We start from the raw sequence: 23,890 nt of genomic DNA, 5'->3' as shown, positions 1-23,890 counted from the left end.
CTGTAGCATAGACAACTTTCTTTCTTTCTTTCTTTCTTTCTTTCTTTCTTTCTTTCTTTCTTTCTTTCTTTCTTTCTTTCTTTCTTTCTTTCTTTCTTTCTTTCTTTCTTTCTTTCTTGTTTATTTAATTACTTAGAGGGGGAGGGAGAGGGTGAGAAAGAGGGAGAGAGAGAATCCCAAGCAGGCTCCATGTTGTCAGCAAGGTGGGGCTCGAACCCACAAACCATGAGATCATGACCTGAGCCAAAATCAAGTCAGACACTCAACCAACTGAGTCCCCCAGGCACCCCTGACAGCTTTTTTTCAAGGTAACTTTACCTTAAAAGTTTTGTTGTGCAGTTAGTGTTGTATTTCTTTAGTAAGAATTTAATGTCTTTTTAAAATGGTGCTAGTTTTTTTAACATTAGGATTTCTTTAGGACTCTGGTTACAATATTGTGTAGGTTTTGAGTGTTCTCCCTTATAATTCCTCATGGTGTAAGACTTTACAGACACGAGGTATTTATGAATGCCTATATGCAAGTATCATAAACCCCCGGTTTAGCTTAGAGAGCAAGGCTATCCAACAGAACTTTCTGGGATAGAAAGGTTTTATGTCTTGCTTCTACTGCTGCGGCTGGTAGCCACTGTGGCTGTTTAATTTTAAGTTCATTAAATTAAATACTCAGTTCCTCAGTTGCACAGGCCAGCAGCCTCAGGGCTCCTGTGCCGGGAGGTGCATCTATAGAGAGAGGTGGGATCCGTGAACCCCTGGTCAGGACCAAGCACTCTTTTCCCCGTGTTTGTCTGTGGAGGGGTTAGAAATTGGCTCCAGAAAAGTCCACGCAGAGGCTCTAGGGCAGTGTCAGGAATTTGGAGCCTGGCAGGGGAAGCTGTGGTAGGAAGAGGCAGTACCCTGAGCCTCACTGGGAATAAATGTTCCCCCAGAACCTTCCCGTTGCCCCCCCCCCACCCCCCCGGGGACCACAGCTGGACTTCATTAGCCTGTATAGTTATGGATGTTATTTGTTCCTAACCGGGTTGTAAGTAACTAGAGAGTAGCTATTGTGTTTTATAATTCTGCGTCTTCCTCCGTGAAGCACATCCACGGGGAGGACATCATTATCTGGCTCAAAGACAAAGTGTTGTTCCTTTTCCAGTAGAAATTGAGAACAACTCTTCACTTTCAGTGAACTGGAAGGGATTACACGTTGGATAAGGACAGAAACCAGTGTAGGCTTATGACACTTGCCAATTACAGTAGATAAAAACAGTGTTATCTCTTGTTTTCTGTGATTGTACACAGCCTTACAGGTAAGAGAAGATGTGTTAATAAGATGTGTGACCCCCCCCCCCCCGCCCCAAGTTAGTTGTTCACAGCACCTCCTATTTTGAGAACTGGGAGAATAGGAGTCTCATGCAAAGTGAAATAGAAACCTCTGTTGCAAAATCTGATTTCATGTCACCTTTCACTTTGTGGGACTCTGTGCATCTCTGTGCCTTCCCCATAGGTGATTTTCCTTCCTTTGTGTGGGCTTTAATCACTCTTTTTACTTTACATCTGTTTAAATAGACACATAATTTAAACATAATTTAAAACCCAAATTGTGTAGTTATAATGGTTTCTTGCACAAGTTCCCTCCTCCCCACCCCCCCCCCCCCCCCAAGTATATTCATTTAAGAGAGGGCACAAGCAGGGGAAGGCAGAGAGAGAGGAAGAGTGAGAGAATCCCAAGCAGGCCGTGTGCTGTTAGTACAGGAGAGCCCGTCCTGGGACTCACTCACGAACCCTGAGATCGAGACCCGAGTCGAAACCGAGAGTCGACACTTAGCTGACTAAGCCACTCAGGCGCCCCGGTTTCTTGCACAAGTTTTAACTGATTTATAGAATTCTGCATTTTCGAGCTAGCATTTACAATGCAGCGTAGTTCAACGTAGTTCCCTCTATCAGCTATTTAGCATTTACCGTCTTGCAGGTTAAGTGCAGCATTCTGTTACATGAGCTATTTTAAGGTACTAAAATTTCACATAGTGGTATGATTGGCCAGTGAGCAGCCCAGTGTGGATCGAAGGGGTGCTTTCCTCTGCACAGTGTATGTGCTTTTAAGGTAGCGGCCATCGCTTTCCCAGACCTCATTGTAATTCACCCTGCATCCAGCGCTACTGGAAACTAATGAAAATGCTGGGGCTACCAGGCTTTATTTTACTGTTGAGAATTCTCAGTGGTTACAGTGTTATGTAGTGCCTAATTCTCTTGGCGTTGCGGTTTTTTTAATAGTGATTTTTATTTTCAGTCCAGTGATCCATTTCGCTCATTAACCCCCTAACCACTGAGTAAGCTTCGTGTCGGAAAAGAGCTTCCGAAGGAGGAGACATGCGTGGGTTTATTATAAATGTGAACGTCCTAATCATTTCTAATCCCAATATACGTATTCTCATTGGAATTAAAAACTATGGCTTTTAAGTCAAACTAGGAGAAGAGCAAAGTGCTAGACTAGGAGAGCAAATGCTATGTTTTTCCTATAGGATGCTCTCAAGTAATACGGCTGTTGCCATAGCAAAATCAGGTGAAATTTAATAAAACCTGCTCATTGCTCCCACGGAAAAGCTAAACTAGGGCATAAGGATTTTAATGTCACTTGGTCCCCTTTCATTTGATTTCCCATCCTTAACACAAAGTAGACACTGAGCACACCCTTCATTTTGAAAAATTGATTAGCTGTGGGGAGTTGACCGGTATTGGATGTTGGTTGTGATCTGTACAGATTTGTACCCAAAATATGTAATTGTCATTCATGCCATGCCCTTCTGTGTCCAGTGCCATATCTGATGAACAACAGGCTCCCGGATAGGGATATTATCTCTAGGATATTATGAAATGTCTTATGATCTTATTTTGATATTTTCCCTTGCGATTTAAAGCAGCACTTTTTTTCCCTGTATGTCAGTGTGAGTGTGTGAGTGTGGGTGTGTGCATTTTAGTAACTCCAAAAAGCTAGCTTTTAATGCGTTTAGAATTATTATGTCAGTGCTTGTCTGAGTCTTTAAAAATGTTCCAGCCACATTTTGATACGTTGTTCCCTGTAACAGGGACAGATGTTTACTTAGTTTATTAAATCCGTGTATTGCTAGTGCTGCTGTTAACTGCCCAGTGATTACACAAGTTGCTTTTTGGACAGCAGCTTTATTGTACTCTGCATGTATCCACAAGCTATATCACAAAAGCAGGAAACAGGAGAGCAGACATACCTCTTTGAACGTGCAATGTCGGTTGGAGTGAGAGGGAGGTAAAAATGATTCATAGTTTGAGAAAGTCAGATTGCTTTCAGGAATGAAGGAAGACCAGAATCTGAGCATATCAAACATCATGCTTACCAACAACTCAGGTACCTCACTAAGAATACTGAGTCTATGATTTGAAAAATTCTGTGGAATAAAATGCATTAATTAGAAACTTGACTGAAGTGTTTAGCTGAGAATATACCACATGTGAAAAACATTTCTGTCTTAATTAGGAAGCAGAGTAACTGAGAAAAATACCACCATAAGAGTGAAACTTATACACACACACACACGCATTAGAACTTCACTGTCAAATACAGCCACTAGCCATAGTTGGCTACTTAAATTTAAATTAATTAAAATTAAAAAAATCAAATTAATGATCAGTTTTTTGGTTGTACTAATCATATTTCAAGTGTTTAATAGCCACATGTAACTAGTGCCACATTTAATGGTGCAGATATAGAACATTTCTGTCATTACATAAAGTCTGCTGTAATTTCTTTCTTTCTTTTTTTTTTTTTTTAGTGTGTATTTAATTTTGAGACAGAGCATGAGCGGGGGGGGGGGGCAGAGAGAGAGGGAGACACAGAATCTGAAGCAGGACACAGAATCTGAGCTGTCAGCACAGAGCCCAACATGGGGCTTGAACTCATGAACCGTGAGATCGTGACCTGAGCTGAAGTCGGACACTCAACCGACTTAGCCACTCAGGCGCCCGAAAATAATTTCTTAATCAGGAGAGACACAAGGGTGATAGTATTCCTTACTTATAAAAAACAAGCTGAAGAGTGTAATAGTAGCTATATTTTGCACCTAACTTTGCCTGAGGACATACATAATGGTAACCTGAGAGTCATAAACAGTGAACCTGTCCCCAGCTCTGCTCTAGAACCCCTCAGTGACATCTGAGATCTATTTTGGATCTCTCCAAGCTTGTGACCTGCCTGGTTAGACTGCCTAGACACCAGTCTAACTCCTGGCTCCCTGCTTCCTTTCTCATTTTCCTTAACTTTTTTTTTTAATCTTTATTTAGTTTTGAGACTCAGAGAGAGAGTGCAAGCCAGAAGGGGCACAGAGAGAGGGAGACACAGAATCCGAAGCAGGCTCCAGGCTCTGAGCTGTCAGCACAGAGCCCGACGCAGGGCTTAAACTCACGAACCAAAAGATAATGACCTGAGCTGAAGTCGGATGCCTAACTGAGCCACTCAGCCCCTCATTTTCCTTAACTTTTGATATGTTTATGTACTCCTCAAAATATCTGTATTAGCTTTATTACATTGAATGTGTCCATGCAAACTACATCTTTTTGGGGGTGGATGTGGAATATAGAGAGAAATCTATTCTTTCTCTTTCAACCTTGTTTTCCCTACCTGATCAAAACAAAACAAAACAAAACAGTATTGATATTACTAACCCACAGATCATGGCAGTGTGAGAAGTAATGAATCGATTATATCACAGGGAACAATTGGAAAAATGTTAAACCTTATATACTGTAGCAGAGATATCTGGATGAGACAAAAGCAGTGACTTAAAGTTTGGTGAATTATCACATTAAAAAATCCTTCCTCAAATTAGTGTTTAAATACTATGATATTGAAATGTTTTATGTGTCTGAAAAATTCTGTGAAGTTAGTGCCTCATTTTTGAGGTTCATCTGGGGAAATCTATAAGGCCCAGAGTTTTTGGGCTGAAGATACATATAAGTTTGTTGTAGGTTTTCGTGGTATTGAAATAGTTCTAGTCATGTCATTTTCTCAAAAGCTGAAAATACTTGAATGGTGTGTTATTTAATTTTACAACATCTCTATGAGATGGATAAGGGCCAGTTATAATAATTATTCTATAAAAAGTTAAAAAATTTTTAGGATTGAATAAATTATTTGTGTTACTTTGTTCTGTGACAGGCAGATTGAAACAATGTAACACCTATTATTAACACTAAACTCATTATTCAACAGGTTATAGCTAATTATTTCATTTAAATTGACACTAATCTTTTTTCTTTTTAATTAGTAAGACAAATTGATTTCAAAGAATTTTAGCGGGATGATAAGATGAACAAAACCAAACGCAGAGTTTCTCAGGAGGATGATAGTGTAGAATTTTTGTATATAAGCAAGATAATTTATTAGGAGATGTTCTAACATCATTTATTCCTGTAATGAATTTAAGTTTTAGATTAATGAGCTACTAATTGAAGATTTAGAATAATAGTTATCATTAATGAATGTAAAAAGAAAATTGGAGCTTTATTTGAGAAAATATTTCAGGCCACTAAATTGCTGTCCTTGGTCTAAATCATATTAATGTAGTTTATAAATTTATCTGGAAACAAATTGAAATCTGGCTCAAAAATCCCATTTCATCAATTCGTTCATTTTTACATGGGTATTTCCTAGGATAATGGGAATTTCTAAAAACTTCTAAGAGTATCCAAAATAATATATGATTAAAAAAGTCATTCTTTTAGAAGAAACATTGAGTCTAGATAATTCTAATTCTCTTCATAAAATGAGGTGACTATATCCAAGAAAACAGACACCTTTGTTTTTCTCTGAGAAACACATACATAAAGGGATATCAGTAGAATGGAGGTTTTTGAACTTTTAAACCATTGGAACCTAAATTGCCCTTCAGCTACTATAAAAAATGTGATCTTGATATTAAGATTTATGGCCATTTTGGATTTTATGCTGCCATTCACCTGAAGGTACAGGAAGGTCCTGAGACGGGGTGACAGAGGTCAGGTGTCAGCGGCTGGGACTAGACGTGCAGGAAAGGGCGTGTGGAAATCACAATCAGATACTTGATTTTCTTTTTCTTTTTCTGTTTTTTTTTTTTTATTATTAATTTTTAGGTTAAGCCCAGTACCGTTAACAGTGTTATATTAGTTTCAGGGGTATAATACAGTGATTCAACACTTCCACACATTACCCAGTGCTAAGCACAAGTGTGCTCTCTAATGCCCGTCACCTGTTCCCCTCCCCGCCCCGACCCCGACCTCATCCTCTGGTGACTGTCGTGTGTTCTCTGTAGTTAAGGGTCTGTTTCTTGATTTGTCTCTCTCTGTCTTTTTTCCCCTGTGTTTGTTTTTCCTTAAAGTCCACGTAAGAATGAAATCATACAGTATTTGTCTTTCTGTGACTTCTTTCACTTAGCATTATGCTCTCTAGATCTATCCATGTTATTGCAAATGATAAGATTTTATTCTTTTTTATGGCTGAATAATACTCCATCACATATATTTATACACATATATATGTACACACACACCACATCTTCTTTACCCATTTATCTATTGATGGACACTTGAGCTGCTTCCATAATTTGGCTATTGTAAATAACATTGGAATAAACATAGAGGTGCATGTATCCCTTTGAATTAGTGTTTGTGTATTTCTTGGGTAAATACCCAGTGGTGTGATTACTGGATCATAGGGTAGTTCTATTTTTAACTTTTTTTTTTTTAAGTTTTTTTTTTCAACGTTTTTTATTTATTTTTGGGACAGAGAGAGACAGAGCATGAACGGGGGAGGGTCAGAGAGAGAGGGAGACACAGAATCGGAAACAGGCTCCAGGCTCCGAGCCATCAGCCCAGAGCCTGACGCGGGGCTCGAACTCACGGACCGCGAGATCATCGCGGGGCTCGAACTCACGGACCACGAGATCGTGACCTGGCTGAAGTCGGACGCTTAACCGACTGCGCCACCCAGGCGCCCCTATTTTTAACTTTTTGAGGAACCTCCATACTGTTTTCCATAGTGGCTGCACCAGTTGACATTCCCACCAACAGTACATGAGGGTTCTTTTCTCTCCACATCCTCGCCAACACCTGTTGTTTCTTGTGTTTTTGATTTTAGCTGTTCTGACAGGTGTGAGGTGATATCTCACTGTGGTTTTTTGTTTTTTTTTTTTTTTGTTTTTTTGTTTTTTTTTTTTTTAATTTTTTTTTCAACGTTTTTTATTTATTTTTGGGACAGAGAGAGACAGAGCATGAACGGGGGAGGGGCAGAGAGAGAGGGAGACACAGAATCCGAAACAGGCTCCAGGCTCCGAGCCATCAGCCCAGAGCCCGACGCGGGGCTCGAACTCACGGACCGCGAGATCGTGACCTGGCTGAAGTCGGACGCTTAACCGACTGCGCCACCCAGGCGCCCCCTCACTGTGGTTTTGATTTGTATTTCTCTGATGATGAGTGATGTTGAGCATCTTTTTATGTCTGTTGGCCATATGTGTGTCTTCTTTGGAGAACTGTTCATGTCTTCTTCCCATTTTTAGTTGGATTATTTGTTTTTTGGGTGGTGAATTGTATCAGTTCTTTATATATTTTGGATACTAACCCTTCATTGGATAGGTCATTTGCAATTATCTTCTCCCATTCCTTATGTTACCTTTTGGTTTTATTGACTCTTTCCTTAGCTGTGCAGAAGCTTTTAATATTGATGTAGTCCCAGTAGTTACCTTTGCTTTCATTTCTCTTGTCTCAGGAGACATATCTAGAAAAATGTTGTTATGACTGATGTTAGAGACATTATTGCCTATGTTCTCTTCTTGGATTTTTATGGTTTCAGGTTTCACATTTATGTCTTTAATCCGTTTTGAGTTTATTTTTGTGTATGGTGTAAGAAAGTGGTCCAGTTCCATTACATAGTATGTAGCTGTCCAGTTTTAACAACAACATTTCTTGAAGAGACTTTTTTCCATTGCATATTCTTTTCTCCTTTGTCAAAGAATAACTAACCATATAATTGTGGGTTTATTTCTGAGCTCACTATTCTGTTCTATTGATCTATGTATCTATTTTTCTGCCAGTACTATACTGTTTTGATTACTACAGCTTTGTAATATAACTTGAAGTCTGGAATTGTGATACCTCCAGTTTTGTTTTTCTTTGTCAGGATTGCTTTGGCTATTTGGGGTCTTCTGTGGTTCCATATAAATCTTAGGATTGTTTTTTCTGGTTCTGTGAAGAATGCTGTTGGTATTTTGATGGGGAATGAATTAAATGTATAGATTGCTTCTTTGGGTGATACAGACATTTTAACAATGTTCTTCCAATCCATGAGCATGGAATGTCTTTCCATTTCTTTGTGTTGTCTTCAATTTCTTTCTTTCTTTCTTTCTTTCTTTCTTTCTTTCTTTCTTTCTTTCTTTCTTTCTTTCTTTCTTTCTTTCTCTGTCCCTCTTTCTCTCTTTTTCTTTCTTTCTTTCTTTTCTTTCTTCACACCCAACATGGGGCTTGAACTCATGACCCTGAGATTACACATTATGTGCTCTACCAGCTGAGCCAGCCAGGCATTCCTTTGTCTTCAGTTTCTTTAATCAGTGTTTTATAGTTTTCAGAGTACAGTTCTTTAACCTCTTTGGTTAGGTTTATGCGTAGATATTTAATTACTTTTGGTGCATTTGTAAATGAGATTGTTTTCTTAATTACTGTTTCTGTTGCTTCGTTATTAGTGTACAGGAATGCAACAGATTCCTGTACATTGATTTTGTATCCTGCAACTTTACCGAATGCATTTATCAGTTTTAGTAGCTTTTTGGTAGAGTCTTTCGGGTTTTCTATATACACTATTAAGTCATTTGCATATATTGAAAGTTTTACTTCTTCCTTACTGATTTGGATGTCTTCTAATTCTTTTTGTTGTAATACTCGATTTTCTTATGCCTCAAAATGTTGGAGTCTAGTATTCTATCAACTTTACCCTCCCCTAATAATGTTATAAACTCAAGAGTCCTCTAATAAGCTATTTCATGGGAATTAATCAGGGAAGCCAGTTGAATTGCCCTACTTGAGGTAAGTTAAAGGCAACTTCATTGCCCTGAAGTAAACTTTGAAACAATAAAATATATTATATAAGTGTAAATAACGACGTCCTGCCAAATCTAGTTTGTAAATATATTTATCATAGTTTTTAGAGGCAGATGGGACCTTAGAAAATTATTTGAATGATTATGTGTAAACTTGTATTATTTTCATCTCCTGCTTAAAAGTAAAGGGGCTCGAAAGGTCATCTGCTCAAATTCAGACTGTTGGTAAAGGAACCCAGTCCTCCAACCTGTTGTCTTAAGGTGGAGTTTCTACCACTATCAAAGTTGTGTTATTTAGTCCTTTGAAAGGCTCTTAAACACATGAGCTGGAGACGAAGCAGAGAAGTGTAGAATATATAATCAACATTTCCTAAAAGAGAAACTTTGTCCTCTAGTAGTAGAAAAAGGGAAAAGTGCATCTAATCATGTATTGTGATATGTTCCAAAGAAAGTATCACCCTAGTCCTTCTCTGGGTCTGCCAGTTTACCAAGGAGTGTAAGGGAGATGGGACTTGGCTCATATTTCCCATGAGCTAAGATTATGTGAATTGTTGAGGAATAGGACTTAATGTTATTATCACAAGCAGTTATTCAGTGTTAATCATTAATATTAAAGAAAATTAGGGAGAGCAAATAACGTCCCCTTATAGTAGATGCTTAACAAATTCAATAATGTGTTTTGAAATCAAGGAGGATGAACTATATGATTTTTTTGTAAGTATGATCGACACACAATGTTGCATCAGTTTCAGGTGTACAACATAGTGATTCAGCAAATCTATACACTAAGGCTGTGTTCACCATGAGCGTAGCTACCATATGTCACCATACAATGCTATTACACCGCCGTTGATTATGTTTCCTATGCTGTGCCTTTTATCTTGGTTGAACTATATGATTCATAAGGTTTTCCTGAGCTTTAAAATTCAGCGATGATTGGGGCATCTGGCTGGTGCACTCGGTTAGGCATCTGACTTCAACTCAGGTCGTGATCTCACAGTTCAGGAGTTCAAGTCTCACATCGGGCTCTCTGCTTTCAGTGCAGAGCCTGCTTCATGAAGATCCTTTGTCCCTCTCTCTCTGCCCCTCCCCCGTTTGCACTCTCTCTCTCTGTCTCTCTCAAAACAAATAAATTAAAAAAATTAAAATTCAGTGATGATTAATAGACACTTTTTATTTTACTGCGATTCATAGAAGATATATTTGGTTTGTTGCCTAGTGGAGTATTTTTATATCTTCAGTCTATTCAAAGGTTAGTTTGGTATTCTTATAAGAGAGTTTCTATTCTTCATTGCAAACATAGGTTAAAAAATTGAAAGAGCATGTGAGTCTTCATCTTGGGGTTGTGAATTCGAGCCCCACTGGATTTCTTTCTGTCCCTCTAACATGCCAAGTCTGTTTTCAACAGAAGATCCTTACAATTGTTGGCTCCTCTGATAGGAATGTCTTAGGTGTACAGGTCTCATTAAATATGATAGCCCCTCAGAAAGGGCTTTCTTGACCACTCAATCTAAAGGGGCTCCCCCATTAAAGCTGAATTGTGTTCTCTTTGAGCATTAGCATTGTCTAAAATGTTATCGTTATCGTTCAGTTGTTTATTATTTTTCTGCTGCATGAGGACAGAGAGCTTGCAAATCTTTTTCATCTGGTAGCCTTGTGCAAAAAAACCCAGCCCGTGAGTTCAATGCATGATGCTTGCATGATGCTCTTACATAAAAGGATTAAAATCCTCTTATAAGTGAGAAGGAGGTCTTGACAACCAAAAGAATTTTTCAGTTCTTTTCAGGTTATAATGAAAGCTGATGTTGGAAGCAAGTCAAACCGAATGTTACAATGTGATTACGTTTACCTAATGAAATAACAGATTTTAGCAATTCCAGCTTATTTACTGAATAATTACTGAAGTTTTCCATATCCTAAAGGCCCATTCGAGAGACACGATTCCAATGCACTGTGCTTGTCGGGTAGTACATGCTGTGTGGTGGAGATGGGGACCCTGGGAGGGGCAGGCCTACTGAAGTGACATCAAGGTTAGGTCAAATCTTTGAGTGCCTTCAATAGCGACAGCCTGGTATTGGGTCCCTAAGAGAAACAAGGGGGTACTAGGCCTCCTTCCTAGTGACTGTGACTCCATTGTTTGGTATTTCTTCAAAATGGTGGAATGAACAAATAATACTCTGCGAAGGGCTGTGTGTCACCCCCAAGCAGGAGACACAAGGACAAGAAACTAAAATCATGAAGGTGGGAAGGTTTCTGAGATTTTCATGCAGGCTGTGTAGTTGATCTGAGAACGCCACCACTTCTGCTCCCTGGAGACTTCTGTGTCTTTTGTCTGATGAGGCAGCTGTGGGTAGATGTGTGCCTCTGCAGCCGTTGGCTTCCCCTGCCCACTCTGTCCTCGTCCCTGGCTAAGGTAGATGGTTGTTCCTGGTGAGACCCCTGCTGCCCACCCCCCCCCCTCCCCCCAGGAGCCACAGGAGTTGGGCCAAAGGGCATCTGCTCGAAGCTCCAGGGAGTATCTGTCAGTCACAGGTCACCCATAACAGAACTGGGAATCTGTGAGTCGAGGGCTGTTTGGATTGACACAGTGTGACTGCCGCACTGTGTAGAGAATGTATGCTTGCCTTAGATGTCAGATAACAATATTAGAGGATATGTGCTTTAGTATCAAATGACTCATGAGCATTACTGCTAGGGCAGTTCTGTCTTTTCCGACTACTTAATGACCCACTCATTAGACTCTGTCCAGTCCTCAGGATGTCTGTGAGAAGCCACGGAAGTGGGACTGTAGAGTGTGGAGCTGCTGGCTACCTCCAGTTTATACTGATGTTTCAGGTGTGGACTTTTCTCTTGCCCTAAGTCTCAGTCACCTCTGACTCTGTTTGAAGGGAGTAAAGATGAAAAGTTTGAATTTTTCTTGTCAACTGGGACTTCTTTATCGAGTTACTATTTAAGGAAGGATATAGTTTTTAAGAACCTACTCTGTGACAGGTGCTCTTGTTAGGAACTTCTATAAATCTTACATAATTCTCGCTAGGTGTTCCTCGGCCTGTTTACAAATAAGGTGGAGGCTCTTAGAAATTAAGTTGTTTGCTCAGAGGTACACAGCTGACGAGGCACAGACAAGCTCCCACTGCAGGTCTGTTTTCTGAGATAAGTCCATTTTCTAGGGTAACACGGGTTCCTCCCATGCTTTATTCCTTGTCTATATAGAGTCAGTGTAATAATACCTCAATATCTATTTCACAGAACTGTAAGAACCAGATGAATATGAACACAATACCTGTATAATTCCAGGTTCTATTATGATCATTAATATGATTCCAGGTTCTATTATGATCATTACTTCAGCAACATTACCTAAGTTCTTTTAATTAACTGTCATTTCATATCAAGATTTCTGAATACGCATTGTGTTCCTGTGGAGCCTTGTCTGTAACAGTAGATATTTTAATTATTTGTTAGACTCCTTGTGGTTATGTTTGGGTTTCTTTGAGAATAAGTTTTACACCCTTCCAATTGTTGGCAAATATTCATACCAGAGAAAAACTATCCATCTGTTCAGCTTCTAGCCAAAACATCACAGTCAAAATAGCAGATTTGGCTCTAACGTGAATTATGATGAGACAGTACAACCCAGAATACAAGTCATATCCTAGTCAATAGATGTGGAAAGAGGTGGTATCAGTTGGGGAAAATTTAAGATTTTCACCATATAAAGTTAAGGCTGGGTTTAGAAGAACATAACAGATGCCCCAAATTGCACTTACAAGGTATCATTAGAGCTGGAATTGGATGAACAGAAATAGCGGGAGAAGAAAAGTCACTGATTAGCTGGTGTAAGCCAGCTTCTACTGCACACAGGCTTGCCTCCCAGGCATTCGTGGACGGCTGTTGATGCTCTTGGGATGGATGTCTCCTTGAGAAAATTGGTCTTTTACTCACTGCAGTATCTTATATATTCTTGAAGCACATGGATGTTTTGCTGTGATCATCCTGAATGTCAACTGGTTTTCTTTTTTCTAAGGCTTTTTTTTTTTTCTTTTTTTTTTTTGCTATGGAGTGTAATAACTTTATGCTTTTGGCTAGGATACTGAAGCATTTTGTTGTTTTCTGATTTTGTTAAATAATTTTTTTCATTATGGTGCTCCAATCTGAGTTCATTTAAACAAAGTTAAAAACATATAGGGATGCCTAGGAGGCTCAATCAGTTAAACATCCGACTCTTGATTTCAACTCAGGTCATGATCTCAGGTTCATGGGATCAAGCTCTGCGTCTCTCCCCCTTTCTCTGCCCCTCTCCCCTTTGAACACGTGCTTTCTCTCAAATAAATAAACATTGAAAAAAATAAGTGAAGTCAGATTCTACTTGTTGGTTTTCTACTTCCTTTTCTTCCTTTTTTTAGTTGAGTATTCTGAAATTTATCCATGATGAATGTAGCTGTAGCTCATTCAGTTTCACTGCTGTATAGTTTTCTATTATGTAAATGTATCATAGTTTAATTTGCTTTCCTTTTAACTGTTACTTCATTGCCATAACATTCATGAACCTACCTCTGTTGAATGTATACAGGAGTTTTTGTAGGATGTATAACTTGTAATGGAATTGTTGGGTCATAAGTATGCTTTTCACAGCTTCTCTAGATAACATCAAATTCTTTTCCAAAGGGACTGTATACATTTATACCTAACCATCTGTGTATCAGAGTTTGCATTGTTTCAAATCTTCACCAACGTTTGACATTGTAGGATTTAAGGATTATTGCCAATTTTCAAATTAGCATTTTAAATTGTAACTGTGTCTTTCAGTTCTGGAAGTTTTTTTGGCTTAGACATTATAACGTTTTTTATCCTTTCTCATATTTTCCATTTCTTGTATCTTTAAACATATTAAACACTTACTTTAAATTCTGACAATCCAAATTATGAGATCTGTTTAATTCAGCTATGTGGTATTTCTGCTGAGACTTTCTCATAAGTCTTTGTTTCCTTGTTTTGTGTGTGTGTGTGTGTGTGTGTGTGTGTGTGTGTGTGTGTGTTTAAACCATAAGCTCAGGCTCTTTTGAAATTTGTTGAAGTTTGTATTGGAAGTGTATTCATCCAGAATGAATTTGCCCTTCTTCTGGTGGCTAACGAGGGCTTTAACAGCCCTAGATCTCTCGAAGGTTAATTTTTGTGCTTGAGGCTTCCTGGACCAGAAAGTTAATGTTAATTTAGGGTGCAAGCTTGGCCAATTGCCAAGTTACGGTTATAATTTCTCTAGAAAAAAGTATCCACTCTATCTAGTGCTTAGGTCTAGACTGGCAGTTTCCCTACTGTTCCTAATGTGGAATGGGTTTGTTATAATTTGTTCTAAGGGTGTCATCCTCTGGAGCCCAGGTCTGTTCAGGAGTCTGGTTTTAGAGTTCCCACTCTGGGTGTGGCCCAGGTGGCTCTCAGGTGCAAGTTCAGGGTTCCCTGGCTTAGCCAGATTTACCCAGGGAGAAAGCTAGCTGGAGAAGTTACCTAATCTCTCAGGTTTACTGCTTTTGCTTCAGTGTAGTTCTCTAAGGATACTTTTCTTTTTTTATCATCTCAATGATGAATTTTATTTTATTTTTCAATTTTCTGTTTTTAAATAGACCTTCTTAAATGCCTTAACTTTTCTTCATCTTTAAAACACTTTTTTATTTTTTACATTTATTTATTTTTGAGAGACAGACTGAGACAGAGTGCAAGTGGAGGAGGGGCAGAGAGAGAAGGAGACACAGAATTTGAAACAGGCTCCAGACTCTGAGCAAGCGTTCAGCACAGAGCCTGATGCCTGGCTCGAACCCACGAACCGTGAGATCGTGACCTGAGCCGAAGTCAGACACTTAACTGACTGAGCCACCCAGGGGCCCCTTTCTTCATCTTTTATTGTAAAAACTTTCAATCATGAAGAAAAGGTAAAAGGATAAGACAGGAAGGATATCACCTAAAGTCACTAATTATTAATTTTTTTGCCATATCAGCTGTGTGCGTGTGTGTGTGTGTGTGTGTGTGTGTGTGTGTTTCTTGAGCCATTTGGAAGTCAGTTGCAAGTATCATGAAACTTACCCTGGATGTTTTGCTGTGTATCTTGTCAAAATAAGGACATTCTGCTATAGAACGACTCTACTGTATCACATGAGTAAGAGTTCTCTAATATTTATCTACTACCTAATCTGTATTCACATTCCCCCGTTGTCCCTAAATATCTTCTATGTGTTTTTACCCCCAAATAAGAATACAAATAATGTAGTGATGCATTTTAAAATATGTGTTTCAGGAGGGCTCTTTGGGTTATTTGGTTCAGCATATTTTCAGATATGGAAATATGCTTTATTGTTTGGCTTTTCTGAAGTCTGCTCTTTGTTTCTTCTAGTAGCCAGAATGCCTCCATCTTTTGCTTTCTCTTCACTTTCCTTGTGAATTGCTGATTATTTGGGTTTGTAGCTAAAGGACTATAATTTGGTTAAAAAACTATTTTTATGTCCTTACGAGTCGTAACTTCCCAAGTGGAAGATACAAAGGTGGTTAGCTCATTGACTTTCATCCAAGTAGATACAATTTTAAGTTTTGTCAGATAAGTTGGACTGACATCACCCAGGATTCCACCTCTGGGTAGCCTTAAAAAAAAAAAAAAAAGACATTTAACAAAATCAGTTTGTCCTTTGACTTTTCTTTGGGCAGCTGAACTCTGCTCACCCCTACTGTGTCCTGCTGCTCGTCAGCCTGGCTGCATGAAGACTAAGGAGGATTCAAGTGACTGTGTGGGGTGACGAGAGCTGGGTAACCATTTCTTCTTAAATACAAACCAAGTCTAATGAACGATTTCTTCTTAAATACAAAGCACATCTAATGATGTTGCTCACTATTGGTAACTTTATTTGGGGCCTCAGACTCAATGAAGTTAAGTGTTGCTTGACATATTTTTCAGATGGCTCCGGATTAATGAAAATATATTGCTGTTGAATTATAATAAGCACCAGTAAGAAATAGGGATGTGTTGCTTTGTTTTGGTGATTTCATAGTTATTTATGTATTTAGCCGTGTGCATGAAGCCCCCATGTTTGTATTTTTCTTTGTCATTGACTTCACAGCAGCTCAGTTGGATTTTAAATATTTATATTTTACATTTTCCCGCACCTGCCCCATGACAGTATACACAGACCATGCAAACAAAGATGTGTTTAGTGAAGAGACTGTGGAACTCTTTTATTGCTGTCCTGATCTCCATCGGAAATGAAGCTGTTTTTCAAAACACCGTGTGTAGGCATGCTATCTAGCCGTCGGTAATTGTGCAGATTATAATCATGATCTTCTCTTCAACACGTGTATGGCTGTGGTGGTAATAACTGGTGAATCACTACAGTTTAATTGGAGTGAATGAAGAATAGAAAGCTCAGCAGAAACGTTCTTTAGCAAGGTAGAAGCCTAAAAAACAAAAAAGAAAACAGAAAGAGAAAATAAGGTCTATCCATGAATTTTAACTTACTACACAGTAGAAAGTGATTTTGATAATAGAATATATATATATATATATATATATATATATATATATATATATATATATATGTGATTGTATGGTGCTCTTAGCATAAACACGAGCATGTACGTTTGGGGGTTCAGCTAACTTAGCTGCAAAGTGACTTCTGCATCTCTCTCTGTGTGTTTTTTAACTGTCATTCTTCAGTAATCAGAAGGTTCTGTTTCTTAATTTTTTATACCTAAATATCCTGGTAGCTCTCTTTGGAAAGTTTTAAAATTATTTTCGGTGACCGTTATGGAAAGCATTGGATAGAATGGAAACATCTCTTTGCATGGCAGGACCCAGTGGTCTAAAACAGTTTCTATCTTAGCCCTAAATTTTAGGAACATACTTATTGCGTGTTTGCTTATTTATTTCAGCACGCTAATTTTTAACTTTCTTGGGTTTTATCTTGAAGAACTCCTTAATGTAGTTCATTCATCCCATAATAAGCTGATACGACAAACTTAAACATGTTGGTGTCAGATCTCCCCTCTTTGGGTTTTCTCTTTATTTTATACCATGTACAGTTAAGTAAGAGTCCTGCCTGTTTTTCCTTTGAGATTTCTTGCCATGCTCAGTTTAACATTCTAGCACGAAATGGACAGATTTGACATTGGACACTTGTGTCTGTCCTCTTCAGTTCATCCTGCGTGCTTTTACCAAAGAAGTCTATTTAAAGTATTTCACCTTCTACTGATTAGTAAACTTGGATGTGAAATCTATCTCTGGAGTTCAAGACTCCTCCCTCGTTATTTTCCACATCATCATTCCCAACTGGGCATTTGGAAGACCATGTTCCCTTTAGGCCAATACCATCACTTCTTTTGAAAAAAAGAAAGTCTGGGTGATTATGGGTGGGGAGACAGAGGTCATGTGTTCAGTGCAGTATTAACTGTATCTTTAGATTAACTAAAGGTTAATATATCTTTGCCGCCTGTTGTTGAGGGGGCATTTTGTTGGTACAAGAGAGCCAGCAAATAGGGCAGGTTATGGGAGCGAGCTCTGTGGAGCTCTTGATAGCAGGAGTTCAGATCAGATTATAGGAAATCCAGGATGTCACCGAAAGGCACTTCTTGAAGGGAGAGCAACTATGTTGAGTAAGAGAAAGGAACAGGACAGGAGGAATTTTTCTTATTCATAGGCAGATTTAAAACTGGGGTGTACTCAGAGCTCATGGCCACCACAAACATTTCAGCGGTCCCAGGGGTCAAGGGGAGATCATCAAGTTGGAAGGGAGTGTGGAGCCAGGGAGAGGAGCATCAGGTGCAACCAATCTTGACCTTTGAACAGGGCCACCCTTCCATCTTGGAAATGCAGGAGATGGGCCGTCTGGCACAAGCCGTGTCCCCCTGCCCCTATTCTAGCCGGCTGGGAGTGGGGACCTCAGGACGTCTTGCTTATTTCTGCCTCCCATTCTTGTCTGTTGCTCCTTGGAAGTGGTTACCTCTCTCCTATCCATTTGCTTGAATGTCACATGTTCTGTAAGGGAAGGAGCACTGACTTAAGGGGGTAAACTGACCTAGGCTTGAGTTTTATCTCCTTGCTGGTTAGCTGGTGATCCTGGTCAACTTACTTCATGATTTAAAACTCCAGTTTCCTTCTTTGATATTGGAAGTATTAACATATTCTCTGCTGGTATAAAGATCAGAAAGTCTGCACCTCAGTTATTGGGCTTAGAAAACTGCTGTTTTTGGCCCCTCTAGTCACTGAGAAAAAGAATATTGTGTGTGTATTTATATAATATGAATGGAAGGACGATTTACAGAAATACTAATTTCTGTTGACAGAGTTCTCTTAATTTTATTTGTCTGCATCCCTGACCCTTCAGTCTCTCTGGTGGTAGGGGGGTTAGCAGTTGTAGATTGCAGAATCACCTGCTTCAGACAGTAGTAGAAACTTCTTTTGTGGACACACAGTATATTCTGATACAAGACAAATGCTGTGCCTTGGGGCCCTATATCTTCTGGAAGGTCATCAGAAGAGAGCAAGCCCCTGAAATGTATCCGTAGCATCCCAAGAGTATCCTGTCATTTTATTTGTATGTCCTGTGCTTGGTGCATATTTGTTGAATTGTTAAATAAAAGATAATTTTGTTTAGACTAAATTATATGCTTTTATTATCACTGTCCTCTGGGAAAATATTGACTAAGTTTATCAGACATTTATGGAAATATGAAATTGCTGATCCAAAAATACTTGTGAAGCTTAAGTACTTTATCATTCAAGTTGCCAGTGCTTAGGAGACCAGTGAGGGCTGAAATTCTGTGATGAAATTTAAAAATCTGTAAATAGAAGTTGAAATAAGATTCTGATGTATTTATTAGGATATTTTTCTGATTACAAAATATGTCATAGTCAATATAAAAAACCTAGGAAGGCATAGAAAAGCAAAGCCAAGAAATAAATACCACCTCTGATTATTAATATTATGATACATTTTCCTTTACTGTGTTTTCTGTGCATTTAGTATGGATTATTTTCTTTCATTGGTTTTCCTCTCGACATTATAGCAATGATTTCATAAAATACTCTTCCTTTTCAAAAATATATTTTTTAATGTTTTTATTTATTTTTGAAGGAGAGAGACAGAGCATGAGCGGTGGAGGAGCAGAGAGAGAGGGAGACACAGTATTTGAAGCAGGCTCCAGGCTGTAAGCTGTCAGCACAGAGCCTGATGCGGGGCTTGAACTCACAAACCGTGAGATCATGACCTGAGCCAAAGTTGGACGCTTAACCAACTGAGCCACCCAGGAGCCCCAAAATACTCTTCCTTTTAAAATTAAGTTTTAAATTTTAATTCTAGTGTAGTTAACATATGGTATTATATTAGTTTCAGGTGTGCAATAGAGTGATTCAGCAACTTTATACATCACCCAGTGCTCATCACGACAGGCGCACTCCTTAATTCCCATCACCTAGTTCACCCATCCCTCACCCCCTTCTGGTGACCATCATTGTGTTCGCTATAGTTAAGAGTCTGTTTCTTGGTTTGTCTCTTTTTTTCCTTTGCTCATGTGTTTTGTTTCTTAAATTCCACGTATGAGTGAGATTATGCGGTATTTGTCTTTCTGACTGACTTATGCTCTCGTAAAATATTCTTGAAAAATATTTTAGTAATACTCATCATATAGCTATATCATTATTCATTTACTCATTCTAATATTGGGTATTTATTTACTGTTTTAAATATAGCTGAAATAGATATCTCTTGTTGGCATTTTTATTTCCTAAACTAGTTTCTTAGGTACATAATTATCATGTTAAAGTTTAAAATGTGCATATTTTAAATAGTTTTATTACATTTTGCCAGTATTTCAGAAAGGTTGATTTAGTTTCCTGGCCTGATGTCTTTTATAGTTAACTATGACATTTTTATCTCACTATACATCCTTACCAATGCTGAATGTTATCATAAAAAATAAAGGTCTCGGACTATGATTTATTCATCTAGTCTGTGTTGCAGATATAATCCATATTAATTGGGACACTTGTTGCAACTAAACAAATACTTGAGGTAAAATCTATGTTCTTCTGTATTACTTCTTGATGTGACTGTTTCTAGCACAAGATTTGTACAGGGATCACATTTTACTCATCTTTATGCTGCCCATAGAGATTTATACATAGTAGGCAGTCAATAAATGTGGAAAATAATTATCACATTATACCCACCCAGATGGGTCCACCACTGATTGTGCACATACTTTAAGCAAATATCAACTCTTTTTATTAGAAAGTATCACATGAAGTTCCTGGGTCTCATTCGTGTTTTTGTATGAAGAACCCATTCATTGGTAGGACATATTGGTGTATTTAAAATAAAATTTCATATCTGCTTCTTCAAAGTCGGTGTTGTATGGTGTGTATATATTTACCTTGTAAATATATCAGAAGCACCAAGTAATTTAGATTATAAGCCTTGCTTATCTGAAAGATTTGTACTATCAGTGAAAAGATGTTGGAAAATGCTGCTGGTGGTTAGTAAGAATGTAACCAAGACATGAGCTTTAACGGAGATGTGAGATGTATATTAAACCAGTTTCTGAAAATCATTTGCTTTTTGTGTTTTATGGCAGTACCTTGTGGATCTGCATTTAGAATGATAATTCATGCTAATGGCTTTCATATCCCATGAGCTAGCAGAAATCAATTCTAAAATGGCAGAATGAAAGGGTATAGCAAATAAAGTCAATGAGCTGTCAAAGAATTTTTCTTCATCAAACAAATCCCAAAGCACCCTGTGTTACACTGACCTTCTCTCTTTTTTCTTGAATTCCTAGGCTGATTTGGTTCCCGATTTCTTTTCGCATAATAGAAAAATTAACAAACATGTTTGGTCAGTGAAACAGAAGGTATTTGAAAATAATACCTTGAAGCAGTGTCTCAATCTTTAGGCAAATGGTGAAGAGGAAATACAGCATTGATTGCTGTTGCTAAGCAACAGCTTTCGCAGCAGATGTGCTTTGGGACCACGGTGGTGTCTGCCAGCCAGCTATGCAGGGTAGAGAGCAGCACAGCATCATGACGTTTCTGAGAACTCAGAATCAGTGCTTTTCATTTCCTCTTCTTTCTTTTTTCCACAGTTTACTGTGATCAGTATTTGAGAAGCTCAGATCATACTGCCAAATATATAGAGTGAGTAGTTTGGAGCACTGTGGGGATTTTTAGAAGGCTGTGAATGGATTTGTAGAGCCAACTCTAATGGAATCAGAATTCCTGTTTTGTTTCAGAAATACTATTAACTTTCTCATTCGCGCATTTATCCGTTCATTCATACTGCTCTTAAAGAGTCTGGTGCGTCTTGTATTGCTGACGTGTGCACCGTAGGTGTGATGGTGGGAAGTGAGAGGAGCCGTGGGAGCCGTGCACGTGTGGTGGAAAGAAGAACCACCTGGGCCTGCCTCCCAGCACCGGAGCTTGCAAGCTTCAGGGCTCCCGAGGATCTCCAGGGCTGCTTGTAAAAGACTGGCGATCTTATTACCAGAGGCCTGGCAGGTAATTTAGTAGGAGTACAGATTTTAAACAAGCTGCCTTGGCGATTGTGATATGGCGGCAGGCAGATGACTCTTGAGAAATGACTGAAGTGGGTGGGTTAGTGAAGATTTCTTCACTGTTACACCAGGCAAGATGTCACCTGTCAGTTTTAATTCAGTAATGGGGAAACTATCACTTGTTCAATCTGTGCCTCTTTTAGCTTGATTCTTAAGTCTCTCCATATTAGAACTGCTTTAGACTTCTTGGAGTTGGACTGATTTGGGTTCCTTCCAGAACCTGCTCTGTGGATGTCCCTCAGGAGGATGTTGGAGGGCAGCCCATGTTGCTTGTGACTCACCCAAGAGCAAAAAATGGGAGTAACACGTAAAGTATAAAAGCCCCAGTCCAAACATTCTGCAAGAAAGATGAAGATTTTCACACCCCCTTTCATTGAAAGCAAAAATACCAAATGACCAAGCAAACACCTGAATCTACTCATTGCCTGTTTTTTCCCTATCCCAAACCTGGTCACATTTCAGCCGTCTGTCAGTTATGAATCTGGCCAGTCTTTTAATAAAGCCTTTGTGCTCATAAATTATTTGTATAAATTCATGAGCGATTTTTGCTCATACAGTCTTTTAATAAGATAATTCACTTTTTTTCTTTCTCCAGTTGTATGTGCTCCAAAGCCCAGTTTTATTCTTTATTAGATCTTGGGCTTATGCCATGTAGTGGTACAGACTAACACATGGTTCTTATTAGTGTATGTAGTTCGTTAACCATTCATCTATCGAGCTAAATGACTCCTAGATGACTTGTACATTTAAAACTGTTCAAAAGTTATTAAGGTCTGTAATTTATCATCACTAACATTTCTGACCTGTGTTTGGTCCCTCACCAGAGTGATGTTCATTGAGGCATCAACACAATAGGAAGAAAATTAAGTTACACTAAAGGCATTACCAGTATGAGTGGGGAGATTTTAAATGTTGGCAGTAATCAATAGTAGAACTTAATTTATATACTTCATAGTGGATGCATTTTTCATTACATTTATATTTTCCAAATTGCATCCATTTTTAAATTAGTTGCCCTCATTTCAGACCATACTGCACAGCGAAATAATATATTTTCTGGATCTAAACCATCATATATGGTTTGACCTTTAGCTGAATCAAGTAGTAAAGATCAAAATGAATTATGCTTGGGTAGAAAGGGATTTTAATGTTGCTCTGCACTGTGTTTTCCCTCATCCCACATGCTGTTTAATATTATTAATTCAGCTTGAATGATGATAAGCCAAAAACGACTTTAGTTGGTCATGGCCAATGCATTCTTGGACGTTATAGAAATGCCTGTAACACCTGAATGGTTCCACATAAATAGCAATGCATTTTTATTTTGTCCACAAGAGAAAATGTACCATGATTGCCTATGAGCAGCAGAGAACAGGTTTCTAGATGTATGTTCTTTCCTTGGTGCAAATACATAAGTCCATTAGTGCTAATACGGCTTGTGTATTTGCATCCAGGAATTCACTATTTAGAATATGACAAGCAATGAATATTTGAGGAGTTATTACCAAAAGCTTTCAAATAAGTTGAAAGGCATAAATGACTTTGAGTCTGGAGAAGTGTAGTAATCCCTTAGAAATGAACTATTTAGAATATTTAACTCTGTTATCAGTGTACTTCAGCGTAATAGTATCCGTGCACATTTTGTGGTTATCTCAGTTCCCTGTCACGCACCTCACCACATGAAGTCAGCTTGGGACAGTCTTGGCCCTGTTCACGATGCCCCGGCTTCTCAAACTCCCCTGGTTTAATTTGCTGCCGTTGTGACGGTTTTTGGAGGAGCTCTGGTGCAGAAACAGAAAGTACCCTCTGAGAGATCCCTGTGCTTTCAATTAGTGTATGAGGCAAGGATAACTATTGTTCTAGAATTCTTTCATCATAGAGACCCAAAACAAAAAGGCATAATCTTACTTTATAGAATAGGTGCATCCTCGAAATTCCGTGTCACCTGAATTTTTGGATACTGAATTGATTTTCATTTATATTTTCTTTATAAACGCAGAGAGATACTCATCTAGATGAAAAGCCATTACACCAAGATACAGGCAATATTACATTTAAGAATGCCTCAAGTCTCCTCAGACTTTAGAAATCACAGATTTATAGGGAAATCGTAATTTTTCGAATAAAACATGACAGCTTCCAAATAGCTGGGCTTATTTTTACATTTGGCATCTTGACGGAAAAATAGCTCCATAAGCTGTATTGAAGAGTCACCTGGGAAGTCCTGA

At 38.6% G+C, this 23,890-nt stretch overlaps 1 protein-coding gene and 2 long non-coding RNA genes across 7 annotated transcripts in view; 2 read left to right on the top strand and 1 right to left on the bottom strand.

The window, feature by feature from the left end:
• SMYD3 (SET and MYND domain containing 3) overlaps positions 1-23,890 on the top strand; it is a 684,046-nt gene that overhangs the window by 257,407 nt on the left and 402,749 nt on the right. The window lies entirely within an intron of this gene.
• Positions 5,126-11,488, top strand: LOC128778872 (uncharacterized). Its single transcript, XR_008424712.1, has 3 exons — positions 5,126-6,705; positions 6,980-7,145; positions 7,418-11,488. It is a non-coding gene; the product is annotated as an uncharacterized LOC128778872 (long non-coding RNA).
• LOC109251123 (uncharacterized) lies at positions 16,251-23,506 on the bottom strand. 3 transcript variants are annotated; one of them, XR_008424711.1, is made up of 2 exons: positions 23,339-23,506; positions 16,251-16,514 (listed from the first exon to the last, which is right to left on the bottom strand). It is a non-coding gene; the product is annotated as an uncharacterized LOC109251123 (long non-coding RNA). The 3 variants fall into 3 exon arrangements; XR_002073364.2 differs by lacking the exon at positions 23,339-23,506 and adding an exon at positions 20,865-23,138; XR_002073365.2 differs by lacking the exon at positions 23,339-23,506 and adding an exon at positions 20,981-23,138.

Source organism: Panthera pardus, unplaced genomic scaffold, assembly GCF_024362965.1.
Source record: "Panthera pardus isolate Hobbes unplaced genomic scaffold, ASM2436296v1 HiC_scaffold_21, whole genome shotgun sequence".
Taxonomy (NCBI): domain Eukaryota; kingdom Metazoa; phylum Chordata; class Mammalia; order Carnivora; family Felidae; genus Panthera; species Panthera pardus.
The sequence above is the reverse complement of the archived record's forward strand: the minus strand, read 5'-3'. Positions and strand labels throughout refer to the sequence as shown.